Source organism: Acomys minous, assembly GCF_964271855.1.
Source record: "Acomys minous genome assembly, chromosome: 9".
NCBI lineage: Eukaryota > Metazoa > Chordata > Mammalia > Rodentia > Muridae > Acomys > Acomys minous.
In genome coordinates this window covers 106,234,042-106,259,885 of record NC_140490.1, presented here as the reverse complement: position 1 = coordinate 106,259,885, position 25,844 = coordinate 106,234,042, and the positions used below count along the sequence as shown (strand labels likewise).

The window sequence follows — 25,844 nt, the reverse complement described above, 5'->3', positions numbered from 1 at the left end:
CACATATATCTTCCTCTTGGCAAAATGCAGTTATTTATAAGGAGAAGATTTAAAAAAATTTTCTATATCATTCTTTGTGATACAGCCCCTTAATTTAAAAATAAGAACTCTTGTTTTTTCAGGCCACAGTAGACAGACCTGCCTCCACTCTCTACATCCCTCCCTCCCTCCTTTCCTCCTTTCCTCCTTTCCTTCCTTTTTTCTTCCATGTCTCCTGAGCTAGGCCGTAGCTTATCCTTGCAGATGCCTAGCAGGGCTTGCATGCTGTTAACTATAACTTTGACCAAATTTGAACATTTTTCCTCTCCTTGTTTCCGAAACATGCCTTTTTGTCTTTGTCCCCCCACTTTTTGTCACGCTAAGATCCAGGATCTCATGCTGTAGCCCGCGCTGTCCTGAGATCACTGTACAGCCCAGATGGCTTCAAACTTGAAATCCTTCTGCCTCACACTCCTGGGGACTGCAATTACAGGTGTGAGCTCAGATGCCCAGCTTTCGGGAGGTTAATTTTACTTGTAGTGGAAATAGAAATGAACAAATACGACATTCTTTTTCATTTAGAACAATTTTTTTCTTAATACCCCCTTTTATATATGTGAATGGTAAAGAATGACAAGGTGTCTTCTGCAAAAGAAACAACACACTCCTGCAGGAGTAATACTCATGTGGATGATCCAATCCAATTTGGATGCATTTGTACAAACAAATTTGGTTATGAATATGGATTTCAAGAGTTAATGTTATTATCCTTAAGAATCACTTAGGCAACTTTCAATTCTAGATTTTTTTAAAAAAAATGAATAAAAAAGGATTATTCAAGTTGTGAAAGGCACAATTCATTTGTTACTGATCACAAAGTGTCTGTGAATCACTAGTCCTCAGAGGTTGTCTTAATAACTTCTATTTGTCGTGATCAAACATCTAGGGAATTTATAAAAGAAACTGATTTCTATTTACAGATTCAGATGATTAGAGGTCATGATGGCAGAGCCAAGGCATGGTGGAGGAACAGTTGAGAGCTCACCTCTTGATCCCCAGATAGGAGACCAGGGTCAGACAGAGTCAGGAGCGAGTGCGTGAGAGCTGGGAATGGTGCCAGTCTTTTGAAACCTCAAATCCTGCTCCCAGTGAAACAGGTCCCCAAACAATGCCTTACCTTCTCATCTTCCCAAGCACCTTTACCAAGTGGGGACTGGATATTCAAATGTGTTAGCTTATGGTAGCCATTGTCCTCAAATCTCCACAGAGGTACGGCTGCTCCCGTTCTGACTGCACGCCACACTCCTTCCACCTGGAATTGGATCACTTACCAGGCAGGTAGGCATTTCGGAGGCATCTTGTTGCTCATTTCACACAGACAACATCTAATTCCTCTGTGGTAAATTATATTCCTTTGGTAAACATTCACACACTCTTATCCACATGACAGAATGATTCCTTATCTCTAAAACTTTCAGTTAAGCCACATGACATTATTTGGCCAGGGCCAGTGGAGTGAGAAAAGTGATCATATATTTCACATCTAAGCCACCACTTAAGAGACTTACTATGGGATTTTGTACGTTGGTGGCTTTATGAATGGAAATTTATCTCTATGTGGAAGAAGATGAAGACATAAATGACTAGGAGGTTATTATTATTATTATTATTATTATTATTATTATTATTATTATTATTACTACTACTACTACTACTACTACTACTACTACTACTACTACTACTACTACTGCTACTATTACCACTACCACACAATCATTACTGTTATTATTTTATCAGTAGAAGAGTTTTATATATGTACACATGTGTATATGTTGAAGCCAAAGACCAACATCTGGTGTCTTCTTCAATTGTTCTCCACCTTAATTTTATATTTTTGGTTTTTAGATATTAGATACTGACTTGCTCCCTTAATTAAAGGTCTGAAGATAGGCTGGCTAGCAAGTGATCTCTAGGAATTCATCACCTCCTTTGCACTGGGCTTATAGGCACGTACCGCCACATACAACTTTTAATGAGGGAACTGAGACTAGGAGCTCAGGTCTTTGTGCTTGCGTGGAAAGCATTTTACTGACTGAGCCACCCCCTCGTCCAATAGAAGGATAGTCTTACGGCCTAGAGAAGTCCTTAGTCAATCTGAGAAGTCACAGAAGAGGAAGCTTGCAGGGTGGTCTTCTGCCATTTGCATCCATACTAGACATCTGCTGGTGATCAAACAGCAGCTATTGGTCAGTGGGCTAACATTCAGGAAAGTAATTAAAAACAGAACAAGTAAGAACAAGAAACTAGACTGTACTCCTTCATCTGTTTACCATGTTCTCTTATTCCCCTACAACTAGGGAGTAATGGCTTCTGAATAGTTTCTTTCAAATTCTCTTCTGGCTAACTATAGCATCAAACTTTAGAGGTAAATTTGTTCTATATAAGGGCTCCCTGGTTACCAAATGCACGGCCTAGGCTATTGTGCATGTCACCATCGTCATGAGCCATGTTGGGAGTGTTCCTTTAACCGTGGAGCAAGATGAATAATACATGGTGAGGAGTCGCAGCTGGAGCAGAGCCTCATCAAATCATCAGCTCTTACATAACATGGAGAAGAAGTAAATATTTGCTGTAGTAAGCCACAGAGCTGTTGAGGTTGTGACTTATGTATACTACAGTGACAATGGAATTGATACTGGGAATGAAAGGCTGCCTAACCCAAAAGCCATGGATACATGTCACTTGTTTTGTTCTTGGTTAGGGAGGAAACAGGAATCTGGGGAAAGAGTGACCCGTGTTTTCCATGTTCAAAACGTTCTGTAAAAAGCCATAATGGATAACTTGGAAGACACATGATGACATTATAAACCGGGGTTAGGGTGAAACATTCCATAAAAGAATGCCACTAGAGTGAGCTGCTGGTTATCAGCTGCATTTAATAAGGTTTTAGGAGAAAGACAGGGACTCATAAAAGAATTGTCTTTTCAAAATAAAAGATGAGAAACAAAACAGAAAAAGAATGAGACTTGCGTGTTAGAGAATGGAGCATTTTTCTCATATTTGAAAGAAAATAAAAATTTATTAATATTAAGACAGTTTTTGAGCAAAATGAACCCTCCAAATGTTATGCTATTGATGTTCTTTTAAATGTTTTGATTAATATGTCCCCCAGAAATACTTGTTGAGTTTAAAAATGTTCAGGTAAAAAATATTGTTAAGGTTGCTTCATCAAAATTATTTGGGAAAGTTATATCTCATAAATTATATAGTTGTACTACTGGTCCATGGACATAGCTTTTTAGAGTTTATATAGCTAAAAGTAGCACTAGTTTGATTTAAATTTTGACTGTATGTTAAGTGTTTAATACTTTTTCAAGTTCATGGTAAGGCTTTTCAAGTTTGTCAGTATTCATCTCGAAGGAAAAAAAACAATTCTAAATATATAGTAACCTTATCAAAAGAGCTACAAAAGGCATCAAGAAAATCAAGATAGAAATATGCGAAGACATAAAAATTTATAGCCGTTGTTATCACTTCTCTTTCAATAACAGATTGAGTAATATATCCCAAGTCTCTACTGTTGTGATCTGTACAGGTCTCTCAAGAAAACTGACATATTTGGCATTTAACAAAAGCTAGGGCACAAATAACCTGTGCTTTTTGGTATAAAGAGAACACTCAACAAGATAATACATGTGACTTAATAAACTAATGCTGGATAACTTTCAAAGTATCGAGGTCTCGCAGAATACTGTTTTGCACAGTGAAATAAATTAGAGGTCAAAACCTTAAAATTTTAGAACATCGATAGGTACTTGGAACTCCCCCCCCCCTCCGCCACTTCTGAGTAACCCATCTGTTAAAACAGAAATCTCTAAGATTATTAATATGTAAAATTGCTTCAAGCTTTGTAAAAATAAAATATTAAAAGTGTGTGTGTGTGTGTGTGTGTGTGTATATGCATGCACATCCATGTACAGGTGAGAAACTGATTACATAAAGCAAGTAACTCTAGTGATCATATTACATACGTACTGCAAAATGTAATTATCTTTCTATGGTAAAAATCCCATACCTTACAAATAAAAGTAAATTTGTCATGTTTGATAAAAAAAAAAAAATCCACAAACGTCATTCAACAAAAATTATATATAATGGGGGAAGTATTGAACATTTTCTAGTAAGTATTAACCAAAGACCTTTGCTGTTTTCAGAATCAAGGAACAAAGAAATAAAATTAAAATTGATGAATTATTGTAATCCATATGAATAGACATTTTCAAAGTAGATGATTTATGAAGGATACACAAAGCATCAAGAAGTTTCTATTAGACTTATATGAACTTAGTAAATCACAAAAATATATCATTACTTATATGTATGTCTATGGACAAAGTGTTTTGCACATTGCAATTAAAAAATGAACTTTAAATGTGATGCCTCCTTAAAAATATGATGCTCCAGTGTTATAGAGAGTTTTGGGTGAGTGTTCAGGCAGCAAACTGTCTCTGTCATTTTTTCATGGTAGCTGGGAACCTGCACTTCTGGTTTACAAGTCTCTAATGGGGTTGAAGACCAGGTAGTTTAGTTTTACAATTAAGCTTAGTTGTTTAGGGGTTAAGATGTTTTTAGGTCTAGATAGATGTGTTAAGTAGATAGAGATGAGATATGATAGATATTAATGTATATACAGAATTTTAGACTCAACAGGATAAGAGAGATGTTTTCTTCAAGGTTTGCCAAATACAAATAACCAAAACACTATGAATGTAACATTTATATAATTCCTGATTGTTTTGTGGTTCTTCTTGTTGTATGTAGCATATTGTATTTATGTGTAAAAATGAAAAATAAGTGAAAAAGACCAATTTTAAATAGGAAAATTAAAAGTAATATGGTTACATTGAATTAAGTGTAGATTTCTACACAGAAAACTGAAATATTTCTTAGAGAGATTAAAGACAATTGAAATAAAAAAAGCATCAAATTGGTATAGTGAACACTATCAATATATAAAACACTCAAAGCAGAGCTGCTGACTCAAGCAGTATGGATGAACATTTCATCAGGCTCTTTCTGTTCTTCTGGTAGAAATTTAAAAAGATAAATTTACAGGAAAATTCCCAGCACCTAGAATTGCTAATACAACTTTTAGAAAGTAAATTTACTGTACGTAAATAAGGAAGAAGTAACGAAGAAAATGCTACCACATATGACTTACAGAGCTGTGCAAAATTTGAGCCTGGGTTGCATGGATAGTTACACGTGTGGACAAGAAGTACGCAAATGAAAGCACAGGATGATGAGCGATCAGCAAAATGCACACTGGGACCTAAAGGCAACATTATTCTGCAAACAACCAATGATCAAATTACAGCTCAAGAGTTGGTGAGAATTTTGAGTGGCGAGAGGAGCCTTTAACTGGTCGTGCGGCGTCTACATGGTGCAGAGGTTCACAAGCTTCCGATGAACTATTGGGCTTCTTCTTTAATGTATTTATACAATACGAAAGCAGAGTGAATGCGAGAATGCTCATAGAATTTTACTCACATCATTTAGGCTGCAGTATATATTATTATTAATTACCAAACTTTAAAAGAATACAAATTTTAATTAACAAAGTAGTTGATAAATTCCCTTGTATTCATACAGTGCAATTACATTCAGCTGCGACTCAACAAATAGGAACCAGTACCTTGTAAAAGAAACACAGTGAAATGAACGAAGCTCTAAATAATGCTGAGCGGAGAGGGATCTTCAGACAAAGAGTACATATTGTATGATAAAGGTTGGCAAACCCCTGCCGTAGAGACTGCAAATATTTTAGGATTTATGAGCCATGTGGTCTTGGCAGTAATTAGTTAACTGCCAATTTAGCATGTAATCAGAAAGAGAAACCACCAATGACTGTCATTGTGTTCTAATAAAGTTTTATTGATGGAAATAGATGCCAAGTTGGCTTTGTCCCAGCGTTATGGTGCCAACCTCTGCTGTATGATGATGTTCATAAGAAGGTTTAGAACAGGAGAAACAAATTTACAGGGGTAGCATTCAATGTAGATGTGATGTAGGATGCAAGTAAGCAGTAGTTTGCTTATTGTGGGTGAAAAGTGGGATTTGGTATGAGATAAATCTAGAATTTTAGCTAGAGTGGTATTTATGTATGGTGTACATTTAGCAAAAGTTGCCTTTTCTGTATAAGATTGTGCACAATTTTCACAATTTTGATATGCAACCGCAGGTGCAAGTCAATGGAGAGCCATATGTCCCTTCTGCCAGAGACAAGGGAAACGACTCCATTTTGGGGACCGGAAACACAGTTCACACAGAATGGCTGCTATCTAACTGCCAGAAATCCTTCCATAGTCCAGCTTAAGCTTGTTTCTGGCTATATCAACTGTCTGAGATGTAACACTTAGGACCATCAGGAAGCTAATCAAGGGGCAAGAACTAATCTTTTCCTCAAGGGGTCAATTGAAATCTACCGTCCTGTCCTTCTAAATTTCGCTCACCTTGTGCTCCAGTTCTGCAGGACTTTATCATTCTTTTCCTTATTTTTACTTTTTCTTTCAGTGCAGAGTTTCTATGTATGCAGCCAATATATATCCTCGCAAGTATAACTTTTCATCTACTGCCTTTTTACTTTTTTAAGCCATAGTCACTGATAGATATCCTGCTCCATTGCTACCTCTTCTGGTTGATTTTATGACTCTTGTTGTATAGATTTTCCAAAATACTGCTTTGCCTAGATCATTTCTTCCTGACTCAATTAAATTTCGTAAATTTATTTTTACATTGTTTGAATGATTACCCTTGCCTAGGATATATTCAGCCTCTTTTCTATATTATAGGAGAACATTATTTTGTTCCCTGTGTTTGCTTTTGTCTCTTGTTGCTCATGATCTCTGCGGTGCCTTACATTGATGCATAGAAGTATGTTTATTTGCTTTCTCATGGAAAAGCCAAAGGTGGGAACATGTGTGATAAACTGCTAAATCCTGGATATGATATTTAAGTCTCTATTTTGTCTCTTCTGCTTTGTGCAAGATGGATTTATTTGTGTTCTGCCAGGCAAATTCTGAATATTTGCATTCCACATTTGTTAGCATAAAACCCATTCTTGAATACCATTCCTGGACTTAGCTGAGGTCTACTCCTTCTTTAATTTGGTGTATAACTATTTACTTTGTGTATTTTCTTTTGAGCCTTCTTAAATTGTCCTTTATTACACATCTAAATTGTCCCCATTTATGGCTTTACTCTGTTCTCTGGCATTTCTTTTGTTGTTGTTGTTTTAATTTGCCTGTTTTTTTGTTTAGACAGGGTCTGACTATGTAGCCCTATCCTGGAACTCACTTTGTAGAACAGGGTGGAATTGAACTTTGAGCACTCCGCCTACTTCTGCCTCCTGAGTCCTCGGATTATTGGCATGCAGCACTATGCCTGGATATCTCTAGCAGTTCTTAACACTGTTTTTTTTTTAATTGCACACAGTAGACTGACTTACTCAAATTAGAATTTCTGTGGCTTTTATCACAGTTCTATTCTGAAAAATAGATTTTTGATAATGATTTTTTGTTTGCTTAATATTACAAAACAGAATTAAAACCACTATTTTAGGCTTTTCTGTTTAGAATATGTTGTTTTTCTTTGTAATAGAGGAACACTTGCTAATGCCATATAAAGTCTTAGGAAGTGGGCCTCAGATCATCTATATGATCTGAGCTGTCTGAGCACAGATGCCATGGTGACATTGGACAGTAGTAGGCTGTCTAACAATGAACTCTAACGTGGTTTTATCAGGCTGATAGCAAGACTGTAGTAACTGGTGAACATATCCTAGGAAAGTTCTTAGAGTACAATAAACAATTTTACTTGGTTGCTGCTCTTAAGGTTTCTTTTACTTATTTTAGTTCATCACTTCTGATTAGCGAACTGCTTATTATACCATATTAAATGGTTACAGAGTCTTTTCGGTGTTTATATTCTCAAATATTTATAGATAATTAGATTTTTACATGTTATAAATATTTAACTTAAACTCAGGAGTGAGTTCTAAGATTGTAATAAATTCTATGTTCCTTTTTAATTTTGTACCAATCTTTTATTATTAATGCATTTTTGGTTGGGCCTTTTGATCCCCATTATACTATTTTATATAAGGTGTATAATAATGCTTCTAGATATTAAGAGTGAGGTGGTTACAGATGTGTGGACTACTATTTCACCAACATTTAGTTTATTAAAATAATGGAGAATAAGACAAGTAAATGATGGGAAAACTGGGGAATGTGTTGCTAGCTCACTTGGGATGTATCCACACTGGCAAATAGTTAACCTAGGCTGGCTGATTTGATTAGGCCACTTAGCCTGAAAAAAATTGCACATAAATTGGTTTAATTGAGTATTCCTTTTTTTTTTTTTTTACTTCTTTCTTTCTGATTTTGTTTTTAGGTAAACAACAACAAAGTTGAAGTATGAAGTATGGACCTGTTGTGACAATGATAAGAAAATGCTCTCAAGGGATATTGGTCTGTATGTCAAGGGAAATAAGATTAAGATTTTCTGCTTCTGTGTTTCACAAATATCTAGTATTGTGTGTGTCAAGCCTGAAACATTAGAAGGCACTGAACTATCAGTTTGGCCTGTTCTTGACCTTGTTCTCAATTTCCTTGACTTTTAGGTGTGCTGAGGGACCATATACCCAATAATGGGCCAAAAAAATGACAGAAAGAGTCACCTTTAAGTTTCTCCATGACTTTAGCATCACCTGTTTCATATAGTCAGCTGTAGCCGTTTTCAGGTGGTTACATCTTCATTGGCACTGCGTTTTCTAACAGGGCTTTACAAACACTTAAGTATCCTTTATCTAATCCGTTTTAGATAAGCTTTCATGCTGGAGCATTATACATTTTTTGACCGCTGTTTCCAAGGAAACTCTTGTCTCTGCTACTAGTATTGTAAGGTATTGCTAAGGGTGCCTAAGTGCTATAGGGAAGGGATGTCCAATATGGGCTAAGTAAGAGTCATAGACTGGACTTTTATGACCTACTTGTCCTATAGTGGTGACATAACCAATATCTACTTACTGGGTTTCCTGTTCAAGACAGGATGTGCTGAAGTTCAAACAAAGTTTTATTTAATTTCAAGTCACTCAGTATTTATCCCCTTCTCTGAACACCCAGAATTTTGTCTACATGGATACTGGAAATGCTTTGATGAAAAGGAGTGAAAACTAGAGAGAAATGGAGATTTTTATGGCTCCGAGGTTTTAATTATCGCTTGTTTTCAATGAGACCTATTTCTTAGTAGTCCAAGGAATTAGAAAAAGGCAGCATTTTATCTTCTAATTCCAGTGGCTTTCTATATTCAGAAAGGAATTTGGACATTAAAAACTTAATTTCCAAAACCAATTTATCAAATCAAAATGACTCACAAACAAAAACAGAGTGAACCATGTGGGCACAATTTTTCAAGAAAGCTTCAGACTTTCTTGGCTTGAAAACTGGAGTAAATGTTGACTGCATTGAGTTGATGCATTCCATATAAACAACTGAATATTTGAGAATCAGTTAGTGTGATATGTTTTTTATCATATATTTCACACTATTAAATATAACAACTCAATATATATTTACAATGTACTTGTTTATTTTTCTAGGTGAGTTTTATTGTGATGGACGGCTTCCTACTATCAGTTAATATGAATAATGTTTCTTGCTTATATCTCTGCAATATTTGCAAATAAGAGTAAGTTGACATGTTAGGTTTCTGACACTATAGATATCTAGAAATGAGCTCAAGCTAGACTATAGAAGGATTTCTTTAGATAAATGCCAGCATTCCTCACTGTGAAAATAAGATTCTGTGTCCCAAAAGGAGTCATTTACCTTGACTCTGGTAGAAGGGAAATATGGCTCTCCATTGACATATACTATGATTGCATATTAAAGACAATGCTGACCTCGAGGTTCCATCAGTCTCTGATCACAAACATTTGTTATACAGTTCAAAGCCCCAAACTAGCATCCTGCCCCTTCTCACCACCTCCACCTGTACCCCAAACTCCCAGGCTTGTTTCTGCTCATGGCTTACTAGTCTTCTAATTCTCATTCTCCTGATAACCTGTATGAATTTTGTATCCCTTTATCCCTCATTTTTTTTTTTCTCACAGATAGCCCTGGCCATGCCCAGTTTACTTATTCCTTTCTCTGCTCTGGGCTCTTTTATATGCCTCTGAATATTTTCTCATATATATATACATACACCTTTTCCCTAAAGGAATGATCATTTCAGCAGTTTCTTTACTAAGCCCCTTGCATACAACCCACTCGTCAAGCCCTAGGTTTGCCTAAGCAGTTTAAAGCTTGAGGAAACATATGTCAGTTTTCAGAGTGATAAGGTTTCCATGTGAATGCTTATAGGTATCTAGTCATTTACCTTCCGTCCTTCCACTTTCCCTAACCTGGTCTTAGCTTACTATACCAAAGACTAAAGAGTTGATTTTGTTAAAAAAAAAAAAAAAAAGACTCGTTTTCTCAGTGTTCTTGAAGCTAAAAGGTCAAAAATCAAATCAAGGGTTTTTAAAAATAGTTTTTATTTTTTACATATACGTTTATATCATTACACACATATAAAATAAACTACAGCAAGAAGAATCACAGAATAATTGTGAATTATGTAAATGTTACATTCATTGTGTTTTGGTTATTTGTATTTGGCAACCTTGAAGAAAACATCTCTCCTCTCTTGCTTAGTCTAAAATTCTGATTTAAATCATTATCTCTCATATCTCATCTCTATCAACTTAAAACATCTATCTAGACCTAGAAACATCTTAACCCCTAAACAACTAAGCTTAATTGTAAAACTAAACTATCTGGTCTTCAACCCCATCAGAGACTTGAGAAGGGATAAAATTAGTTATGTGATTATACAGGAAGTGCAGGTTAGTAGCTAGCATCCAAATCAAGGTTCTTGATTCAGTTTTGGGTGAGAACTCTCTGGTTTGTAGATAATAATGTCTCATGGTCCTTTGGTGACACATGTAAGGAGAAAATATGCCTGCGCAAGACATTTCTTCTTTATATTTTAAGGATAACATTGTGGGAAAAAATTACATCTTAAATATCCTTTAACCTTAATTACTGCCTTGGAGGTCAATCCTGTAAATATGAGGGTTTATGGCTTTAAAATATGAGATTTCGAAAAGATGAGACTCTTATTTTTTCATTACTCTAATAACAGATTTTCTTCCCTTCCCCAATGATTACTGAAACTCTGTTTAGAAGATTTGTTTCTTCTCTTTGTTATTTCTACTGAGGAGGTTACACTTGACATTTCACCTGCATGACTGGTTCTGATGATGGTGTCTTTTATAGCCTTGATGTTCTCAGAGTCCTGTCTTACTTTTTTATATCATTCTTTTCCTGATTAACCATTGTCTTATGATTCAAGACTTTCTTTGTGGCTGTATTAGGCAGAATGATGGACACCATTTCAGCATCCACCCAAGGACCCCTCCCCCCACCATAAAACTGGGTACTCTTCAAAGCTTACAGAAAAAAAAGAAAAGCAAATCATAGCCAGATAGCATTTTGTGGGACTCAATGCAGATGTATGGACTCAAGAATATAAGATAATTTGTTAAAAGTTTGAATCTATTAAATGTGAAGGAACTTACCACAGCAAATAGCAAAAATAACACAACAGAAACCTAATCAACAAGTAGATATGGATGCCATACGACTAATTCCCTAGTTTGTTTTTGGCAAATATGTGAAAAACTTCATCTCTAACTGCTAGTCACATTTTCTCAGGAAATTCTTGAGAGACATCTTATAACAAGCCTTTGTTTTTAAATGTTATGCCTGTTTGCTATGCATGCTTGATGGTTAGAACTCATGGTCTTTTCCTTGAAGGCCCTTGCCATTTGGGAGAACACACGGTGTGTGTGCACTTGTTACTTTAGAGAAGTGTTTTGCATGTGTGTCCCTGGGATGCTCTCATGAGAATAACATGCGTTTTACGGTGTGAATACATTTAATGAGCATTTTAGAAGCAAGTAATTCATTGTGACATTTGAAGCCAACTGCTCCACATATGTATTACGTATGGATAGTTTTACTTAGGTGATACGATATTATATGTTAATAACAAAATCTGTATGAATAAGCAGTTCCAAGCCCAAAGTAAGATTTTCTTTTAGGGTTTTTGTAATTGTAACCTAATGAGCATAAGATTCTGAAAGACTGTTTCTATTTAGTATTGGTCTTTAAACAATATCCCACAAATTATTTGTGTAGTGGCCAAAGGTTCTCCTTTTGAGAATCTTAAGAGTCCAAGAATTTTCACATTTTCCGTGAAGGTGCACATGTAAGTTCTCTTTAGAGCCCTTATTGTAATTTCCTTTCTCTCTGGGAATATAAACCTTGAAATATTAGGAACCTGAATTTTTCTGTTATTTTATGATTATTAGTTGATTTATATCATATAAGATTTATAGTTTCTTAGGTTGAAGGTCATCTTACTACTTATTTTTTCCCTAAATGAATTTAATTCCATTATTATTTATTTATTTTTCTAGGAATTTAACCTAGGGTCTTGAACATAAGTTCAACAAGTCGTATCATCCCTTTTAAATAAGGTTTCTTTGAAAAAATCATAGTATAAAGGAATTTGATGACTCAAAACAACTGAAAGATGTATTTATTTATTTTTTGATGAATATTGCAAATTACTGAGCAGAGACTATGGAAAGGTTTAGTGCTATTTATTCTTTCAGAGGTTCAGTCCACCATAGCACAGAAAACATGGCAAATGAGTTAGACTGGGGATCACAGAATGGAAGCCAAAGGCAAGTGTAGCTTCATAGCCTGTCTCTAAGGATTTGCTGCTGTCAGCAACACCCCTCTACTAAAGGCTCCCAAATCTTCCAAAAGGGCACTACAAGCTTAGGACCCAATGTTCAAATAATAACCGTACAGGTTCAATTTAGATCAGATCATAGAAGAAAAAAAAAATAAGTGATTTTATAACATGGGACAGGGAACATGCAATGTATGTTTAAATACCTCATGCAAAAAGTGTGTTTTATAAAGAGATTATAGCAAGAGAAAAAACATACAGTTTGAAGACTTTTATATTGGCCAAATGAAGATGACCCCAGTATCATAATAATGATAGCAATGAGTTATCATACTGTCAGTAAATATATACTAATTTAAGTAAATATGTAACCAGTATCGAAGGAGAGAGCTCGCAGAGTACAGAGCTAACTGATACATGTTAGAAGTAGGGAATTACCATCTGACAGCCACTAGACATTCATAGTCTCATGCCTTCTGTTGGTAAAAATTATATTGTCAGTCCAAATTCCATGTCAATAGAAGTAGAGATCATGTCTGAGTGAAAGTAATAGCAAAATTATTGTGGCCTGCTTTGATCTACCTCTGTTATAACAAGCAGTGGATCTGGAATAGAAACTAAATAGTAGATGGAAATGGTATTTTAGTGTTGAATGGATAACTGGTTTGCAAGGTTATCTGATGAATATGTTTCACTTTGGGAGAAATACACACAGGAGAATTTGCAGTATTTACTGACTACAAAATGACTATGTCGTCTGTAGGTTGCCTGAGGATTCTGAAAGGGACCCATGTTCACATATTCTGTGAGGTTATATATGTCTATGGAGAGATGTAAGGAGGGATAGAGAGAGCATCTGGACAGGTGTGCTAAAATATTAATCATTGATCATCATGATTAAAGGGAATATAGGTAACATGGTTAATTGCATTTACCTTTGAATTATTTTTAAGTAAATTACAATTATTTTTATATTTGGATTTGCTTTTTGTGTGTGGTGTGTATGTATGTATGGGCTCAGTATGTGTACAGAAGCTCCGAAGTTGATGTTGGTGTTTTTCTTTTCTCTATTGCTCTTCATAATATTATGTATTGTGGTATAATTTATTGCTGAACCTGGGGTTGGCATATGCTAGCTAATCAAGTTAGCTAGTCCAAAATCCATAAGCCTGCCCTTCTGTGTTTTCTTCTGGAGTTCTGGCTTTATAGTTTTGTCTTGTACATGCCTTCTTGAGATCAGAATTCTGGTCCTCATTTTTGCTCAGAAGGGACTTTACAAATAAAGTTATCTTTCCAGAATTTGTACTTTAAGTTAAATGGAATAAAAGCTGATTGCTTGGAGCCACACACCAGTTCTGGCTTTTACAACCTTTTTGCTTTCTTTTGAACATGGATTCCTTAGCCTTGATGGGAATGAGTGTAAAAAAGACATCTATTAAGGGTGAGTGCTCCAAGGTCTCTCACACCATGTTAGTTAATAATTTTACTGCATTAAGAAGCTTCTATAATGAGGGAGGAGTAATGCAGTCATATATAGGTGTAACAGGAAATAATTATGAATTATTTTATTGCTCTGATCGTATATTAGAATACCAGCAATAGTTGTTTTCCCTGGTAGGTCCCATGATCTATCTAATCTTAGGTTCTTGGCATCATTAGCAGTGTCACATATAGCTTCTATTTCATGTAACAAGCCTTACTGTCTATAATAAACTTGTTGCTTACTCCTATAGTATTTGTGCCACTATTGTATCAGGCAGATGACTATAGTAGCTCACGTGGTTCATAGCTTGTTGAGGCTGATGATTAATTTCCTCCTTCAGACCATTCACAGTATCTTCCAGCACAATGGATGCTAGTCATTAGAGATGATGATTTTAATTGAGCACCAGTTTGATTTCTCAGTGTGATATTGTGAAGGGTAACCAACAACACTGGCAATAACCTATGGTGTTTAATGGGAGTGTCTATAAGGCCCCTCTGGACAAGGACTCAAAAATGTAATCTATTCTGGGCATGAAGAACTTTATTTGGTAGCATATGATGTCTAGTTGGGGGCATTTTGCCCCCATCACATGGTAACTATTTATTCATATATGTATGAAGTCTTCATACTGTGGGATTCAGTGTGGCTTTTCAAAAAGGCCTTTATTATTTGTTATTGTTATCCTTCTGTGCTGTCTTCCTACTCCTCTCACCATATAATCCTCTTGTCTAATTCTCCCACTATCCCTTTATAACATTACATGTTATTTCCCAGACCTTGGAAGATCTCCTCTCCTACTCTGGTATATATTCCAAAACGAAACAAAACAAAACAAAACAACCCCTCGCATATCTAAAGCATAAAAATAACACCTACCTATAAGAGAAAATATGCCATGTTTGTCTTTCTGGATCTGGTTACATCACTCAAGATTATTTTACGAAAACTGTTTTCTGGACACAACATACACATATATTGTTATGACAGCATATACACGAACTTTACAACTTCAAGCTAGAGAAAACCCCATTGATGTAAAGGGGAATTGGGTACAAAGTCAGACTCCTAACCAATAATCTATTTTCAATTGATAGCCGGTTGGATAGGGAAAATAAGTTTTCTTCAATGGTATAAGAATGAGTTTATCAACCATATTCCAGAGCAAGCCTCATGCTCAGGAATAATTGATTAATATAAAACAGACTATATGGCTGGGCATGATGGCTCATGCCTTTAATGCTAACATTCAGGGAGGCAGACACAGGCAGATCTCTGTGAGTCTGGTCTACAAAGAGAGTCCAGGATAGCCAAAGCTACACAGAAGAAACCCTGCCTCATAAACAAAACAAAACAAACAAACAAACAAAAAAAACCCAGACTTTTCTCTCTTTCTCTCTCTCTCTTTTTAAGAGATCGAAAGAACATGAAATGGTAGGGATCAGAAGTGGATGTGAGAGGGATTGTGGAAGGGGAAAGAATGTGGTAAAAAATATAGTGTATACAAGTTCTTAAAAGAGCTTTAAAAAAGATGAAAATGGTGAATATCTGAAGTAAGACATCTTCAACGAACACAAGTAGTATAGGACAAGCTGACGATAAATAGGATTGTTGGCTAGACAGACACAGCATTGAGCACTGGGCTGCTTGGAATGTGGTCCTCCATGCAGAAGTTTCACTGCTGCTCATTACACAGAAAAGCAAACATGCAAAGTTTCCCAGTGACAGTGCCGCTCTAACGAGTTCTGTTTTGTCCTTAATGATCACCCTAGAAAACAAATGATCAGCCAAGTTTAGTTTTCACAAAGCACTGAGAGACCATTTAAACACAGTCAGATTTATCCAAAGTATAACAGATTCCTTAGCTCAGGCTGAAAGTTGTGGCTCTTCTTTATTTGTTGGAAAAATTCTTCTACATGAGCTTATTCCAAATAGACTAACTGTGAGTAATGTGGTTTGTTTTGTGCACAGCATACACTTTTACAAGAGCAGAAATCTTCCACAATAGAAGTTTATTCTGTTGAAATGGAAGTATAGTTGGTTAGTAAAACAATTTTATTGTGTTAACAGCAGTGACTATTAAAATATCAAAAGGCACAAGGTAAAAGGCAGTGAGTTTTAGAGCTAGAGAATTAAGAAAAGTTATAAACATATTCAAATACATGAATAAGTAAATTTTTCATTAAACAAATTGTATGTGGGGTATGAATGTATCTTCACAACATTTTGAACCTTAAAAGTAAATAATTCACTCATTTTCCACATCTCTATCCAGGATTCAATGCTGACATCTTTCTCTCTGACAAGTGCTGACATTTTGCTGAGACTTTGTATGATGAGGATTCCTGTTGTGTAATGAAAAGTGAAATATCAGATGTCAAATGATCTAAAAGAAAGGTCTTACTAGTACTTTGTGGTCATTTTTTAATTTATTTTATTAATCTATTCAGATTACAACTCAATTGTTATCCCATCACTTGTATCCTCCCATTCCTCCCTCCCTCCCACTTTCACCCTATTCCTCTCCCTTAGGTCTATGACCAAGGGGGACCTCCTCCCCCACTATATGGCCATAGGCTATCAAGTCTCATCTTGGTAGCTGGCTTATTCTTTCTTTGAGTGCCACCAGGCCTCCCCACAAGAGGAGGTGGTCAGATATGGGGCACCAGAGTTCATGTCAGAGTCAGTCCCCGCTTTCCACATAACTGTGGAGAATGTCCTGTCCCTTGGGTAGATCAGAGTAGAGGTTCGATGTTTACTACTTGTTTTTTCCTTGGTTAGTCAATAATTTGAGCAGACTCTCCTGGGCCCTGATCTACCCATCATGATGCTCTTCTTGCAGGTTTCTAGGATCCACTGGGTCCTTCTATTTCCCCATATCCTATATTTGTCTTACCTAGAGTCCCAGTGGGATGTCTTCACATCTGTCCTAATCTCCTGGTAAGTGAAGACTTTCATGGGACATGCCCTTTGAGCTAGTGTCCAATTATAAGTGAGTATGTACCATGTGAGTGTTTCTGCTTCTGGATTAACTCACTCAGTATGATCATTTCTAGTTCAATCCATTTGTCCACAAATTTTGGAATTTCCTTGTTTTTTTATTGCTGAGTAGTATTCCATAGTGTAAATGCACCACAGTTTCTTTATCCATTCTTCAACTGAGGGACATTTACGCTGTTTCCAGGTTCTGGCTATTATGAATAAGGTTGCTATGAACATGGTTGACCATATGTCCTTGTTGTGTGGTGGAGCATTTTCTGGGTATATTCCAAGAAGTAGAATAGCTGGCTTTTGAGGAAGCCCTTTTTGCAGCTTTCTGAGAAAGCACCTGATAGATTTCCAAAGTGGTTGTACAAGTTTGCATTCCCACCAGCAATGAAGGAGTGTTCATGTGAGATTACTTCAAAGATCCAAAATAGGCAAAGCTGTGGTATCAGTGCATTGACTTTCAAAAGTCAAAACTGACACAAAATGTGGTTGATTTGTTGTGAATTTGAATATAAACGGAAATAATATTAGATGATTGTAATATTAGTAGCCTGGGTCCTGCAACAACTCTAAACCTATTGAAAAATGAAATTATGTATGTACATTCATGAGTGAATTTGTGCACATGCTTAACCTGTGTTACAGAGAAAGAGTGGTAGGTAAAATAAGAATTCATCAAAGATAAGAAAACATGGTTAACTCAAAATTGGCAGATTTGATCAGAGCATGTGTCCTACCCAGCTAGATGGACAAAGTTAGAGTCATTTGAGGAGAGGGAACCTCAACAGAAAAAAAAATGTCCTTGTAAGATTGGCTTATGGGCAAACTTGAGTGCAGTTTCTTAACTGATGTGTGTGTTGTTGGACATATCCCATAAGAAATGGTGCCCTGTTTGGGTGGGTGGTCCCCGATGGTGTAAGAAAGCCAGATGAGCAAGCTAGTAGGCAGCATTCTTCTATGACTTCTTCTTCAGGTTATGTGCCCAAGTTCCTGCCTTGAGTTCCTGATCTGACTCCTCTCAGTGATAGGCTGTCACTTGGAAGTTTATTATGAAATAAGCCTGCATAAGGAACTGTAGGCATGCATATGTATGTGCATATACATATATGAATACAACAACAATTAGTGAAAGGAGCCATGAATTTGAAGAACAGTGGGAAGGAGTACACAAAACGGTTTAATGGGAGGAAAGGGAAAGAAGATATATTGTCATTATTTTATAAGCTCAAAAATAAAAAAATTTTAAAAGGATGAAATAAGCCCTTTGTTGCCCAAGTTGTTTTTGATCATGATGACTTTCCACAGCAACTGAACTCCAAGGCTGCATGGCTCCCTGAGTTAATGAATGTGAACACTGGGGAGCGTGGACTACCTGGAGCCACCTCAGAAGTCTGGCACACGCCTCACGGCTCCTTATTCTCTGCTTTCTTTTATGCTCCCATCTTATGCCAAATTAAGCAATTGCCTTGTAACGCTGACTCAGCTTTCTTCCATTCCCCCCCACCCCACCCCAAGTCCATGTTTAAAGTTTGTGGTCATCAAGCTAAGAATTTCCAGGAAACACACAAGTGATTTCTAGATAGGTGTTTTTCTTTTGTTCTTTTTCCTAAAACCCCTCTGCTTGAGGTGTCCCAGGCTCCCTCAAGCACTTCTATTTTATGTAACTATCATCTCCTTTAGATACCCCATCTTTGCTTATTTACTTACTTGTTTATTCCCTTTACCTGGGAACATAATGCAACCTTGATTTTACCTGAGAAGAGAGTTTCAGTGAGGTGTTGTTTACAATGGGAGTGCCTTGTGGGCATGTCTGTGTTGGAATTGGCTTAATGAATTGATGTGGGACGATCCACCACACTGAGGACAGTACTATTTTTTTCAAGGTCTGATCATTTATTTGTTACTCTTAAAGACTTGTTTTTGACTGGACTCCGACTTAGAAGTAGAAGCTTTCAGGAAGAACAGCTCTGTATCCCTTGGCAATTTGTTTCTGGAGCATTTCTTTGGCTTCCTTCATTATTCTGTTGGTCAAAAGTTTAGCATACTCTACAACCTCCTCCTTGTCTTTCTTTTTTCTTTTCTTTCTTTCTTCTTCTTCTTCTTCTTCTTCTTCTTCTTCTTCTTCTTCTTCTTCTTCTTCTTCTTCTTCTTCTTCTTCTTCTTCTTTTCCGTTTGTTTGTTTTTTTTGATGTTTTGAAACACGGTTTCTCTGTGCTATCTTGGCTGCCCTGGAGTCACTTTGTAGACAAAGCTGGCCTCGAACTCACAGCGATCTGACTTCCTCTGCCTCCTGAGTGCTGGGATTAAAGGCCCAGCTGTTTCTTCAGAGTTGTGCGTTGGCGTTTGTGTTGCAGGACACGGGACGCTGAATCTTGGGTGCTTTGGTCCTGGGCTTCTAATCTTTGTTTTTGAGGGCTTTCTGACAACATATTGGCAGACATCATCTTCTTTAGAGAGATTAAAGAGCTTTCTGATTCTGCTCTTTAAGGTCCCAGCCGATGAGGCACAGTAGCATCTGCCAGTCCAGAAATATACTTCTCTCTTTTTTTCCCCAATAGCCAAGTTTATTATACTCAGATTGGCACCCACAATGCGTCCACAAACAGACTTGTGCTTCCTCTCGCTAGTTCTTCTTGGTCTATAACAAGAACGCCCCTTACTCAACAGCAGGCGCACTCTGCCGTGGGTCAAAATGCCCTGCTTCGTGGGAAAACCCTGTTTGTCATTCCCACCACTGATCAGGACCACATAACCCTTCCATCCTTCACCCAGAGTATCAGCAGCTACTTCTGTGCCTTGCAATTCTCGTGAACAGAAGAAGCTCGCGCTCACTGTCTACTTCAATGAGTTTCTGACAGCCGGTGGCAGGGAAGCCTCACATGGACACAGCTGACCACCTAGGAGGCGCCACGGAAAAAGAGCGACAGTACTATTTCTTAGGCGTGGCGTCTTGAGTGGAGAAACCGAGGTGATTCAAACAAACATGTGAGATTGTACGCATTCATTTTTTTTTCTGTTCTTCATTATGGATGTGATATAGGTAGCAGGGAGAAGTCCCCACGGTGATTTCTTTACAGTGATAAACATTAAGGTGGAATTGAAAGCTAAAACAACTTGCTTTCTCCTCCAAGGTGGGTTTTGTCAAGGAATTTTATCAGCAACTAATCTTTTTTAAAAAATATTTTATTTGATATAATTTGGATGTTTGCCTACATGTATGTTTACCATATGCATTTCTGGTGTCTACAGAAGAGAGATGTCAGTGGAGTTACACATGGTTGTGATCTGCCATGTGGCTTCTGGAGTTAATCCCAGCTCCAATGGGAGAACAAAGAAAGCATTCCCGTGCAGAGCCACCTTTCCATCCCCTAGAAACTAAGCTTGCGGAGGTGCTTTGCAGAAGTGAAATATTTTGTAAAAGACAAGAAAAGTAAACAACAACAACAACAACAACAACAACAACAAAACACCAAATTTTATCATCCAGACTCTTTGGGTCATAGTCAAGTTTCATTGTATTTGCTTCTACAAATGGTTTAACATTTTTATATTTTTCTTTACATCAAATTATAGCTACTGGACACATTTATATAACAAATTTCTCCTTTGGCTAAAAGCAAAACAAGTAAAACTATGACGCACATTGACATTGATAGTCATTACTACTTTCATCCTTATTTTTTATTTAATGATTCACTAAATCTGAACTGCAGAGTTTGGAGGCTATGTGCGTGTTCAGACAAATATGTCTCAAAGTAATTCCTCAGCTTAGAAAAAAATCTTTCTTAAGCTAGCCATTATTTTGAGATATTATAGAATAAATAATAAACACCATGATTTATTTTCTGTCATTTATAACTTACAAAGTAGAAAAATAATTATATCTATATTTTTACTTTGGGCTTAATGCTCTTTAATAATGTGTGTTATGTAGCTATCTGCTGTCACAGTTATTTTTATAAAATTGTGTTTGTTTCTCAGATTCTCTCTTAACCTGCCTATAACACAAATAAATGAAACCCTGTTGTATTATTTATTTAACAAGCTTCATGGCACAATCTTGAGCAGTTTTAACTCTATTCTTAGCCCTCTAAGCTTGTCTGGTGTCCTTTCAGAGTAAATCCCGGAGATAGATAAACTTGATGCCATCTCTGGACCAGATGAATATTCTCTTCCCTCCTGGACCTCATCCTGTGGCTCAATCCCCTACTTCCTCCTCTAACTCCTCCTCCCTGGCGGGCAGGAAGTCCATGCTTATTCTCTCTTTTACTCAGAAATTGCCTGTAAGCTGCTTTATTGGCATAGCCGGGGATGACTGGGGAGCAGTGTTTACACAACACTGAGGCAGGAGATTCTCAGAACAAGAACTGTAAGCACGTGTATGGGATACAGAAGTCAGCATTGGAATTACACAATAACCTTGTACCTACAGCCTGCATATCTCAACTTTAAAAAAAAAATTACTTTTAAAATTATATTTTAAAAAATTTAATCCATTAAATTAGAATGTAAAATGATGTTATATATAACTCTAGATGTAAAGTAAGACCTTACAAATTGAATTGTCAATTTGGTTTGAGTTTGCCAAGAATCTTAAATGGCAAATATTTATTTAAATAGGAAGGGAGCTTGCAGAGGAAAGGTTTTAATTAGAATGTCTTTAAGTCATAGTAAAAAAACACTTCATCAGAAGTATTTGCAAATTTGTAATGTAATTAATATTTTAATTTACCAGCTGTTTCAGGTATAATGAGTTGTATGGAACTCCACTAAGTGAAAAATAATAAGTAGTAATTACCTGCTAAGTCTTGGTAAAACGTATTTTTTTTTTTTTTTGGTATAATTCCCAGAATTACAGAAGTGAATGCCTACAGCAGTTGGTCAAAATACTTGGAAAGTGAAGTTGTTACAATTTTTGTATTTATAAATTGAAAATAAATTAGAATGGGAGACAATGGATCTTTAAAGAGTAATATTCTTAATTACAAATCACTGTGTGGGTTTTTTTTTTTTTGCCACATTCCTCAAAACTCTGTTCAATTTGGTAGGCAGTTCTGTAACAAGAGTCACCTGTGTGTCACCTGCACTATTATGGAGAGCAAGAATAAAATCCATGCTGACAACCGTAGCATTATAAGGTAAAGCCTTATCTATTCACTCGTCTAAAATTACCTTGGAAAAGAATTTCCTTCACAGTGTATTGAGAGTAAATTTCAATATAATTTTGTAGATTTTTTAATACATAAAAAATTCCAAAACCTACATCTATAATCAGTGATAAAATATTGTCATGACAAAGTAGAATACATTTTATCTCTGAATATAATTTTGTTAAGGAAACATAATGGAGCTCTTTAGAAACAAAATTTTAAAACATTACATTATTTTTATAATTTAATAAATGGGTTATTTAAAGTTATTTGAAAAGTTATACATGGTGGCAACATATCTTTGCCTAGGACAAGCCTAGACCCCAGCCTAGGACAAGTGGAAAAAGGAGAATTCATAGTCAATAGGTGAGCTTCAGGTTTAGTGAGAGAACTTGCCCTAAAATTATTATTAATTATGTACCAATTTTATTTATTTATTTATTCATTTTGATACAGCATCTCACTATGTATTATTCCTGGGTGGCTTTGATTTAGCTTGTAGACCAGGTTAACTTTGAACTCACAAAGATACATTTGCTTCTGCCTCCAAAATGCTGCGATTAAGAGCATGAATCACCATGATTGATTAAGTATATGTTTCTTGCATGAACTTTAATGGTTCCTGTAATACATTCTAGGACTCATTGATGTCTTGCATCATCACTAACCACTTACTCTTTCCATCTAATAAGAATATAAACATGTCTTAATTGACATGTGCCTCATAGCTTCATTGAGGATTAATATTTGTTATCTATATATTTTGTGTTTTTTGTCTTCTATATTCATTTCCTGGATTACTTTTATTGAATAGATACATTTGTACTCATTTGAAGTTGCCTTGTTTCTTTTAGTATTTTTTTCATTTCATTCTTTTTCCCCCTTTATTGTCCCAAGGAACACATTATTTGTGCTTAAGATGACTTAGGGTGAATAACTTATTTCCTGAAATATGATAAGAATTTGCTCATCCTTTATACTATCACTATATAAATATAATAAATACAATTTCTATATCAAGAAGAGTTTTATAATTATAAACGGGTTATCTATGAAAATAAACAATTGCTATATAATTACAAATAATTTTATGCTATCATAATGATATTATTAATTTTCATGTTTTTAAATTTTTATTCATATGGACTTAATTTCCATTAGATATTTCATTTGAGCCTGAATATAGTCATTTAATTTACTTATAGAACACAACTTTCTCTCATGGGTTTTGCTTATCTGGCAATGTCCTAATGTTCACTTCAGATTTGAAAGGGAGTTTAGCTGGGTATAGAATTCTTGGTTTAAAAGTTAAAACTGAGAATTTTATCTCACTAATAATTTGATTCAGAAGTCTTTGAGCACTCAGTTATTAATCTTTTAATAGTTCAAAAATGTTCCTCATATAGTTATTCTGGTTTTTTTTTTTTGAGACTTTTCTTTGATTTTAACTTTTTCCAGTGTGTGTAAAATGTGACTAGGTCTGGTTCTCTTTGCCTTTTTCATACTTCAGTTTTATGAGTTGATAGAACAATATTGCTAAGCGAATTCCTGAAGTCTTTAATAAGTATTTTCAAATATCTGCTCTTTCTTCTTTGCCTTCTCTCTTTCAAACTCATTGTATGTATATTTGACAGAATCCTATGCTTATTTCAAGCTCTTCAATGCTTTTTTCATTTCATTTGATTCTATTCAGAGATTACCTAACATATACTTATCTCTTATCAAGTCAACAGATTAATTTTCTAGTATTTTTACCTTCAGTGAATTTTTGGATAAGTCACTGTATCTTCAACCACAGATATATCTGTTGGATATATTTCTATTTTACGTCATCATTCATCATCAGTAGCATTTTATATTTTAGTGAATTGTCCTTGTGATGCTGTCTTCAATACTGTGGTATAATTGTAAATCTTTATACACTTATATATGTGTGATACATGATGTACACACATGTAGAAGTCACAGCTGTCTCCTTCAAATATTATCTCTTGGTGGCTTTTCTTCCTAGTGTATTTTTCCATCTACATTTCTGGCTTGTTTATAGTTCTTACACACTGTGTTTGGTGATTCTCTTTGTTTTTTGTTTGTTTGTTTTGTTTTGTTTTGTTTTGTTGTTCCCATGAAACCAGACATTTTGGACAAAGCATCAATTCTGGTGTCAGATGTAGCGACTATCCAGCATTTGCTGTTATTTCTTGGAAAAGAAATTAATTTTAATTTATATATTCACTTTACATCTCAATTGTATCCCCCTCTCTCCTCTCCTCCTGGTTCATCCTTTTCACCCTCTTCCCTCCATCTCCTCCCCATTTGTCCTCAGAAAAGGGGGGCCCTCCCCACCACCCCACCTCAGCAATCAAGTCCCATCAAGACTGATCTCCTCCTCATGCACTGAGGACAGGCAAGGCAGCCCCATGGTGTCAGGGGCTGGCTCTCTCCTTTGGGGTGGGTCCGAGGTTAAGACCAGGTATTGTTTGTATATTCCCTCAGTCTTCTCTATCTGTATCTCTGCACATCTTGTAAGCAGGGCAAATTTTGGTTCAAAGGTTTTAGTAGGTGGATTGGTGTCCCCCTCCCACCACTTTAGGTCTTGCCTGGCTAGAAGATGGCCACCTCATTCTCCATGTCCCCCGCTGCTAAGAGGCTCAGCTAGAGACATCCCTATTTCCTTTTTAGCCTACCCCATCGAAGGTTTTCATTTGCTGTTAGTTCTATCCTTCCATTTTATGTTGTTGCTTGTTGGTTGGCAGTCTTGTTATTCCCTGCAGTGTATATGGCCCCTGAGACTTCAAATAGTTTTTGTTTATTGTGTTTCCAGATCTTGCTTTTGTTTTTAACTGACATTTTAGGGGTTGTACTTAGTTTAATATAATTTAGTTGCCTCTCAGGTATTGGTGACACATTCTTAAATTCCTTGACTATATTTTCTTTATAAATCTTTTGCCATAGGCTCTGTGTGGGAAGGCTCACCTAGAAACTACACACTTTTGTCTATTTTACTTCCTCGTTGTGTGTTACTTGAGGGCAGTCATGCGTGAGCTTCTGGTGGGTTCTGTTCCATGTTTCTTTAGCATGTACATAGCATTGTAGAACTTTCCAGAATACCTTTTCTAGATGTTAGGTAGTTTCAAAAGCATATTCATGAAGTTCTCTGTGATTTCATTATTAATGCCTGGTTACATTCCTGGATTTTTTTCTAACCAAAATTCTGAACTTCTACATCTAGAATTTGTCATTAGTTCATGTTTGTCCTACTAATACATAATGTATTAGTTTACCTCTGCTTCAAAGAGCCTCCTTATGGACATGGCTTTAAAGGTGGCAAAATAGCCACTGGGCAAAATGTCCTCATTCCTGCCACAAACAGAATCTGC

At 36.1% G+C, this 25,844-nt stretch overlaps 1 pseudogene across 1 annotated transcript; it reads right to left on the bottom strand.

The window, feature by feature from the left end:
- Nucleotides 1–19,620: 19,620 nt before the first annotated feature.
- Nucleotides 19,621–22,432, bottom strand: LOC311605924 (small ribosomal subunit protein eS6-like; annotated as a pseudogene). Its single transcript has 2 exons — nucleotides 22,399–22,432; nucleotides 19,621–20,191 (listed from the first exon to the last, which is right to left on the bottom strand). The product of its transcript is annotated as a small ribosomal subunit protein eS6-like (transcript).
- Between the last annotated feature and the right edge of the window lie 3,412 nt (nucleotides 22,433–25,844).